The sequence below is a fragment of the Dermacentor andersoni genome, chromosome 9 (genome assembly GCF_023375885.2).
Source record: "Dermacentor andersoni chromosome 9, qqDerAnde1_hic_scaffold, whole genome shotgun sequence".
Taxonomy (NCBI): Eukaryota; Metazoa; Arthropoda; class Arachnida; order Ixodida; family Ixodidae; genus Dermacentor; species Dermacentor andersoni.
Genome location: NC_092822.1, coordinates 19,711,512 through 19,720,913, shown reverse-complemented (window position 1 = coordinate 19,720,913; position 9,402 = coordinate 19,711,512). Strand labels below are relative to the sequence as shown.

Here is a 9,402-nt window from a genome sequence, read left to right as displayed (position 1 = left end):
TAGATGCCTTTTACAAAATCGCTTGACAGTTGCAGATTTGTTTACTGTACCTGCTATGTGTCATTCTTCACATATCCTGTTCACTGCAATGTAATCTGCGGAGCGTTTGTAGTTATTGTTGTCGTTTTGTTTTGCCCCACCTGCTAGGATCCATTTATGGTCTGCAGTATGTTGTAAATAAATAAGCACTCTGTTTTCGCTTTCCAGATGAGTTTTTGACGGCGGTGAGCGAGGAGGACATTCGAGGCAGAGTTGCCAAAAGGTGGGGAATTAACCTTATTATAAATTATTCTTGTAATGAAAAACGTGGTCAATTTTTCTTTTACGTCAAAGGCGTTTTTCTTTGCTTTATTGTATTGTAATGTACCAATACGGGTAATAGTAGTTTACATTAGTAGACAACTGTAGTCAAAGCGACATGCCTGAATTATTACACGGACGCTATTTTGCGCGATTTCTAAATTTCATCTCTCGTGCGGCCAACTTCGGTTACGCTTTCTACAGCTGATTGCAAGTTGCAAACATAGACATTACAAAAGGCGCACGTAAGCGACCTTGGTCACTTTTGTGGCGATTGCAGTGCGGGTAAGACTAAATGTTGGAAGTTTTAGCAAAGCTGGTTGGAGGATCTTTTGTTAGAGTGGAATTGCTCCACTGAAGGGTGAAGACCGCTAGCTTCATACGTATAGTGCCATCATGTGTTCAGACAAAACATGGCCACGTATAGCAAACTGAACTCTCTCTCTCTCTCTCTCCCCCTTCCCCATCTTTCATCGCCCCCATCCCTCTCCCATGTGTAGGGTAGCAAGCCGGTTACGCTAAACTGGTTAACCTCCCTGCCTTTCCTTCTCTACTTTTTCCTTCCTTCCTTCCTTTTCCGTAATGTTTATTTCTTTATTTTCTAAGCCAAATGTAATGCTTGAACCATGCCGATTAGGAGCGGGAAGCGTAGCTTGTAATTTAGATAGCTTTCTTGACTCGTATTATACATTACTTGAAGGCATTAATAGCTGACAATAACTGTCCGAGGTTTGAAAGGCATTTTACCAAGGAACTGTACTTGGTATCGACATATTATTTGTCTTCTGCTGGCCACTAAAGCACACATTTTGGACTCCATCGTTCTTGTTTAGTTCTTGTCGAATGGGCTTTAGTTGTAAGTCAGCTGCAAAGAGTTTAGCCGCAGATTCTTAGAAAGCGAATTCCTCGCCTTTGTATAGTGGTTCTTGAACAAATGTTGTCCTAGCGTTCGGAAAAATTCCGCCCTCATGTGTGGCAAAAGTACACGTAAAATTTTGGCAGCGCAGGTTTCTGCTCAATATTCCAAGTATTTTCTTGCCTCCGTTCCAGATCGGATGCTTTTGAGCAACAATCGCTCCGTCTGTGCACGTTTGCACATCGGCTGGCAACTGGACATCCATGTCTGAGCGTGGCCACGAAACCAGGACCTGCGCGTCAACCCCTCGTCACGGCTAGCGTCGTCCTCTACGAGCTTCGCATCGAGCGTCCTAAACGCTCACCAGGCATTTATATTTGCTTTGTTCATTTTTCTGGATGGTCTAGCTGGCGAGGGTGGCGCACGCCTTAGAGAAGTTAACTGTTTATTCAGTTCCACTAGCTAGCGCTTACCAGGATGTATGCCTACATCACAAGATAACGTACAGTTAGTTTTGTTGCTTAGCTGTAAGCCCGAGGTTTTGTGGGCATGGCGTGCGGCCACACGGGTCTTCTCCGTGCCGGAATCGAAGAGGACGGGCCACGTGTGTCGCGTGATGGGGTATAGCTTCAGGTTTAGCTATCGCGCAGGCTGTAGCTGATAGCCGTCCTACTACGACTGCGTCAGGGACATGGACCCATCCGTATGGCCTTGCGACCCGACCCCACTATTTCGTGACAAGGTAGCCCGCGCGCGTCAGTGCTATCGAGCGAAATGTGGGCTCACGGAAGCAAACGTCATTCGGAAACTGCCTCGCCAGCTATCATGTACTAACCCGCTCTACGCAGCACCTCGACGCCGGACGTCGCCTGCTGTGTTCGTCGGAGCCGGGCCGGGCAGCAGCTACGGTAAGCGGCCCGTTTCATTGACGTTGTTGCTGTTCGTTTTTTCAGCGTGTGTGCTTACTGTTCTCGCTACTTTCCAGAGCGTCACTCGCACCGCCGCACACCGTGTTCCGTCGTCGGTGCGGACTTGTGGGCCTGGACTACTACGGGTAAGTACCACGTACAGACGCTAGTAGTACTACGGCTGTGTTCTCGAGTGCTTAAAAAAAGCTTTGTTGTCGTTTCAGGATCCCGAGGTCCGCTTTCGAGATTGCGGACCACGAGTAGAAAGGATATCCAGTGTGCTGCTCCACGTTTGCCATCCTCCCAACGTCCCCCACCGGAGATGGCCTCGAGCACCTCTTACCGTGGCTGACCGCGTTGGCTCCTTTGCATTTCCACGTCCATGGCGTCCTGCTGGCACGAGGGACTTCGTCTGCTACTACTGGTAAATTTCGCTTAAACGCAATTTGTACTCTGACCGTGTCCTATTCTTCTTCTTATTATTATTAACATTATTATTATTATTACCCTAAATACTCCCGCTCTCGACTCGAAGCACAGCAGACGCGACTATTGCAGGCATAAACGCACATAGTAGGAGCTGCAATGCGTAGCCGGTTTTCCAGTTGCTCTCATGCCGTAGCTCATACTGAACGCCATAGCATACAAAAAATAAAATTACGCGGCTCCCACACCCTATTTGAATCGATGTAAGCGAAGCTTTGTTTACGGTTTGCGTTGATTCACGGTAATTGGCGGTGATTTTTCCCGCCGTATGTTTTCTTCGCTGGTCAGTGCGATGCTCTATTGCCACGTTCATGTGATATGCCGCGTTCGTGTGATCCATGTTTAAACGATCGAGACCGGTGACTCCTTCTAAGATGAACGGTTTATTGAAGTAGTTCGCGGCAAGGAGCCTTTCACGTGTTGTTGGTTTTCGAGTACCTTGAATATATACATACAGGCTCCCGCCTGGCAACTTGCCCTGAGATAGGCTTTGGCGTGCTATTTGACGCACCCTTCAGGAGGGTAGATGTTCGAATATGTTCTGAGAAATCCTTTGTTCCCTTTTCGACGTAGACAAGCTCTTGTTATTGCGTCACATCGAGGGCAACATTTTCTTTTTTTTTTTTCAAATCGGCACATTTTTCAAAGTGTTCTTGGTCCTCGCTCTTAACACCCCATCGCCTTTGGACAAGGGTTTCGATTGTCTCGTTTTGGCTTTACGGTATCTGCTATTTACTTGACATATTCCGCCTATGTCCCGGTCCGCCTATGTCTGCAGGCGTCAGTGGCATGGCCTTATTAGGTTGGCCATGCACGTTAGTTAACGGTCGATTGTTGATTGCACCAACTTCTGCTACAATTGCGCGTCGTTACTCCACTGTAGTTTTACTTCTCGAGATGATTTTTCGCATCGATGTTAGCAGCCTTCGCGTGAGGAGCTCGTAACCCCCCCCCCCCTCCTAGGGGCGCACTCGGCTATTTTCCTCTGGTGTGTACTGCAGTAATCCTTCACCCATTCGTGCCGAATAGCTTCAAGCATTTCGTTCTCGGCCTTTGTAAAGGTACTGGCGTTGGTGAATTGGTACTGGTGAATTACCGGACAGCTTGTTCAAAAGAAAAGCTGGATATCGACATGTCCTTGGTCATCTCCAAGTGTACTCCTTTCGTTACCGCGCAGGTGAAAATTACTACGTATTGCTCTACAATGTCGTATTTGTTTTTCGCATATAACTGTTCAGGTGAAGTCGGCTCCTGTTACTTAATGGCCCCGATTCGTGGACTCTGTACGCCGGGAGGGGAGGCAGAATTTAAGTGGCTTCGTCTTGTTGCGCCTCTTTCAGACCATGCGTTTACTTAAAACGCTTTTTACACCTTGTAGTCCTTGCAATATTCAGAACATAGCCCGCAGTTGCGCTAGCGTTTCTTGAAATCAGCCGTGCAATATTTGATTAACGTGACGTATCGGCGCTTCCGTGAAATACGAGGACGTGCCGGCTTTGATTCTCGGCTGCAGTGCAAGCGTCCTTTCTGTCTTGCGACCCCCTTTGCTGTAAAAGTAGACGTGTCCATTTATTGTAATCGATTTAGCGTTTGAGTCAGCATCGCCACTTGGCTGCCTGAATTGTGCTTTGTGATATCCACTATGTCTCTGCAGTTCTCTTTTACTGTTGTTGTGGTCTTGCGGTGTCTATGAACCTGAATACACATGCTGTTACTCTTATATGCCACCAGTATGATGAATAACTTTGGATTTTCAAGATGTGTTTGTTCTGTTTTTCCTGTGCAGGTGTGACGTTGCTCTCCATGTTAATCGTCCATTTGTACATTCGTGTGAATCACGCTTGGTCTTTCCGGCTCCAGATGTAACGCATTCGGGACCATGCACCGTATTTTTCGAGTCCGCGAACGTCTTTGCGTTTATACCACGTGTGTGCAGATCGGTCAGATTGTCTTCACCTTGAATGAACGACTCGCTCTTTTGTACTGTTTTTCCTTATTTCTGCGACTCTGTTAAGAAATGTTTCCCTTTTGCTTGTCCTTTTCATTAAATGAAGTACAATCGAGCCGGTCAAGCAGGCTGCTTCCTGAATTCTTCCGGTAAAGTGACTTACGGTGTAGACACCTAGTGTTGATGCTATCGCGGCTGCCATTAGCTCAAGTCTTGCTAAACTTTATTTTTCTTTCAGCTACGCGGATTTTCGCTGTCAGTAGGCTTGACTCTTTTGTTCCATCGGTTTAAATGACTGCCAAGTATACTGCCCCTTCGTATGCTCTTGGATTCCACGTACAGCTTCTTTGCTGGTTCCATTTGAAGCCTTGCTTCCGTAGTATTGGGCAACTTCTAGAACTAGCAGCTCCTTCGTTTCAGAAATCAGGTCCCTCCTCTTCAGATTCAGATTTATTCGTTCCAAAAAAAGAAGTAATTACATGACAAATATACAGACGAGGGTCCCAAAGGGAAAGAATTGTAGTGGGACCCTCGGTTAATAACATTGATGGTGATATCAATAGTCAGGAATTAGCATATTATAAACAACTACAGATCAAATACATCATTAGACATGTCATTTACAATCAAACACAAAAAAGCACGTTATAATAAAGTTGGAAAAAAGCATGGATGAAATACAGGAAATGACATGCGAGATAAAAGTCAAAGGTACACCGCCAGGTCGTAGTTAAGGTATCGCAGGAAATGATGCTTAAGGTGATTTTTAAAAATTACAAGAGAAGTAAAGGATTTAATTGTTCATGGTAATTCATTCCAAAGAGAAATTGCAGCGAAGGAAGATGTTTTTTTGCCATAATTGTTAGGAACCCTGAGTAACAAGAAATTGTTGTTAGCCGCAAATCTGGTCATATTTTTATTCTGCAAAAGGTCAGTTGCAATGAACGGAAACGTAAGGTTATTATCAAGCAACTTGTGGAGTAAGACGAGTATGTTAAACTGGAACAAATTATAAATAGGCAAGATATTATACGCGCGAAGTAACAAAGAGGCATTGCATTGGATTGCATGGAGCTAGAAGTGATAATGCGTATTGACTGATTTTGGATATGTTGAATTGATAAGTGACAAGAGAGACGTTTCGCCCCATGAAACAATGCCGTAATTAATGTGACTATGAATGAACGCATAATACAACGCTAGCAGAGCCTCACGATAAAAAAGGGCAAGCTTTGATTAATGCACGTGTGCCAAACGCAGTCTTGTGCTCGATGTTGGAAGTGGGAGCGAAATGTAAGGTTAGGGTCAAGATGTATGCCAAGAAAAGTGACATCGGTGCTAACGGGAATTGAATGAATTTTAAGCTTTGCTTCAGGAATAAAAGTTAAGGCCCTTTGAACACTTTTGAATGACATAAATTTAGTTTTTAAAGGATTAAGAACTAAGTAATTGTTGCTACGCCATTTTATAATGTTACTTAATGCAATATTTAACATAGAAGTAAGAGTAGTAACAGATTTGTCAGATCAAGATATGGTTGTCATCTGCATATAAAATGCAATGAACGTAGTTGGTGGAGTTAAGAGAATCCGGAAGATCATTAATATATAGAAGGAAAAGCAAAGGGCCCAGAACTGATCCCTGTGGTACACCTTGGTTAATATATTTTGTTACTGAGGAAGTATTTGCTGCATGTACTGTGTATGGCAGGTCAAGTAAATAATTTTTTAAGAATGTTAGCGCAGGACCGGTTACACCATAAGAGTCAAGTTTATTAAACAGGACTTCATGGTTAACCGTGTCATAAGCTTTACTGAAGTCTAAAAATACAGATCCGACTGTTTCCCGAATCAATACATTTTTTTATGTAGTCAGTTAGAGATAGAACAGCTAGATTCGTGGAACTTCCTGGGCGGAAACCAAATTGATTGTTCTTTAGCAATTTAAACTTTAAGTATTTATTAAGACGTTTAACAAATAATTTCTCAATGAGGTTACAAAGGCAGGAAAGAATTGCAATTGGTCGGTAATTATTAACTGTGTGTTTGTCGCCTTTTTTAAAAACAGGAATAATCTTCGCATTTTTCAAAAATGAAGGGAATGCACCTTCTTTGAACATAAGGTTGATAATATTACAGAGCGTGTCGCAAACTAAATGCGCAACCAGTTTTAAATGCCTGACACAAATATTGTCTAAGCCAGGCCCTGTATATTTAAGGTTAGCAATCGTGGAGTACACTTCATTTGGAGTAGCTGGTAACAAGAATGATTGTGTCGTACGGCTCAAAGTATTATGCAACTGCGCATGTATGTTATTAGTGTAAACAGAAGAAAAGTAGTCAGAAAAAGAATTAGCAATTTCGCTGGGCTCAGAGTGAGACCATTATAATTTATTTTGGTTATAGAGGCATCAACAGACGATTTGTTAAGAAAAGAGTTCAGTAACTCCCATTGCTTCTTGGGGTTATCCTTATTCTGATCAAATTTATTTTCGTGGTACTTTTTCGCCTATTTAAGTAAAACATTCAGTAATTTACAGTACCTACTATAGCGTCTAGCTAGTCTAATATTAAAAGGCTGACGTTTAGTTTTCTTGTACATGTTTTCCTTAAATTTTCTAGAAAACCGTCCATCATCCATGGGTTGCGCGGATATTTATACTTTTTCCCACATTTCACAGTGCGTGTGTTAGTCGAAACGGCCAATAAATATAAAGTGCAGAATTTGTTTAGTGCTTCTTCGGCATCAGACATAAAATTGGCGACCAATCAGTTTCACTGATGGCTTCAATGAAGGTATCTGCACTAAATACGGAAATAAAGTAGCTATTATCGTTCTCATGTATTTCATTCTGAAATGTAATAAAAACAGGAAAATGATCGGTTATTCAGTATTAATAACCCCGGAGCAAGGCGATGGTGATACGTTAGATAACACGTGATCAATAAGCGTACTGCTCCCACGAGAGGCTACTTTATTCTTCTTTATGGAGTTGCTCATCTCACGTGTCGTCCGTTTCCAGCTTCTGAAAGCCTATCTCCGCGCGCATCGTAATAGGTGATGGCAAACCAAGCGGATCAAATAACTTTCCGGCGGCTTGTGCAACACTGTCTTTTTAATTACGTTGTTGCTGCTAAGGATGCTTACTTGTCGACAGGAAAGGATGGCACGTCTTTTGAGTGCTTCCATAAAATGGCAAGAAGCATTGTGCATCCTTTCGATCGAATCGCTGTGATCGTCGTCCCTTTCGTTTTCATCTATTTTGTTTAGGTTCTCTTCATTGGATGTCCATTTTCTGAACATGATCGCCGCCACTTTGATCGCTTGTTTTGCTTCCTTGTACAGCTTGACAGCACCTTAAAACATTGATGCCCCTAGGAGTACACCATCCACGTAAATCGCTTTCTGTACTGTTTCTTCCATCTGCAAATCGCTCAGCCACTTGTTTCAGATGGTGCTTGATTGCAGCTGCCAGAAAAAAAAAAGGGCTCAGGGTTTTACCGGAAGTTATTCTAGTCATGCGCCAGGTTTGTACTTAATTCAGCAGCTTTTCCTCGTATAGTGGTGCTTCCGTCACAGAAATCTCATGGCATCTCTCTTCTTCGTGGATTGAAATTTGTAGGAATGCATTTTCAACGTCTCCAACTGGGGTCACCTTTTCCTATGGAAAGTTAATATGCTGCCTTCGCATTGTCGTTTAATGACATGCCTTTCTGCGTGTGTGAAGAGGAGTCGAATACTACACGAACCTTTCTCGTGGCTCGATCTTTTCGAATAACTGCCTGATGTGGCATGTAATCGCACACCGTAGTCGGTGGTTCTGAGGATTCCTCAACCTTTTGCGAGACTCCCAAGGCCCTGTTCTGAGATGGCGTGATCGTAGGAACGCAGCATATTGACACATGCAGTTTATTTTTCTCGGCTGACAGCGTTTCAGTCTAACAAATGTTATCGCTCAGTGCAGGACGCGCCTGCATGTATTACAGGTCTCTCGAATGCTGTCGATGGTTGTCCCATTGTCACAGAGCCTTGCGTAATCTGATTGCACGTATCCGGGATTTGAACTGTGTGGCGCTTTGTGGGAGACGTGCGAGCACCAGCGATTAATTTGCAACTTTTGATGACTCGTGTACGAAAGTCGACGCGCTTCACCCGCTGATATTTTCGATGACCGCCGACTGTTTGCCGCAATCATCATGCCTTCAGTGTAGCCTGCATTTCTGCGCACACGTTCTCCCAATAAAGTTTCGGCATCCTGTTTTCTGTATTCTTCACATTGCAGTGCTCCACCAGTATTGCCTATATGTACTGCCACCAGTCTACTTTAGAGCTTGTGTTCTGCCACCGAAGAACTCGCTATAATCTGATTCGATGAGGTCTTATGGCGTCTGTTGCGGTCTCGGTTCAGTCATCCGCCACTTGTAGCTTCAGTTCAATTTTTTCGTTGAATTTCTGAGTAGAAGCAGGTAGACAAATGCGATGTGGCATCGAGTTGTAGATATTCGATTACCCCGGCTGATTTTTCTCACGCTGCTAGTTACTTGGACAGCGTTTTTATTTGTCTCATCCGAAGGAACCAATATTCCGTGTTTATAGTCGTATTTTCGCACCTATTTTGCTAATCCAGCTTCAATAAGTCTACTGGCTTCCGCTGTCAAACAATCGGCAATATCTGCCAACTTTTTCTCCCCTATATATATATTACAGCTGCCTGCTAAAGCGCAATATTGTGCTTTACATATTCAGTTGCAGGCAGAGTAGCCGTCGTCGCTTCCGCTAGTTTTGTTGTGATCTGCCCTGCCCTTTCTTGCCACACCGTTCGACTCGCTAATTTAGCGTGTCGTCCTTTGCGCTGCTTGCATTTCACTCTTGCTCTACAAATACGTGCAGTGTGCTTTGGCCCG

At 43.8% G+C, this 9,402-nt stretch overlaps 1 long non-coding RNA gene across 1 annotated transcript; it reads left to right on the top strand.

Annotated features, from left to right (window-relative positions):
- The first annotated feature begins 208 nt into the window (after nucleotides 1-208).
- On the top strand, nucleotides 209-2,499 carry LOC126527201 (uncharacterized). The gene is made up of 3 exons (XR_008611652.1): nucleotides 209-262; nucleotides 1,351-2,210; nucleotides 2,289-2,499. It is a non-coding gene; the product is annotated as an uncharacterized lncRNA (long non-coding RNA).
- Nucleotides 2,500-9,402: the final 6,903 nt, after the last annotated feature.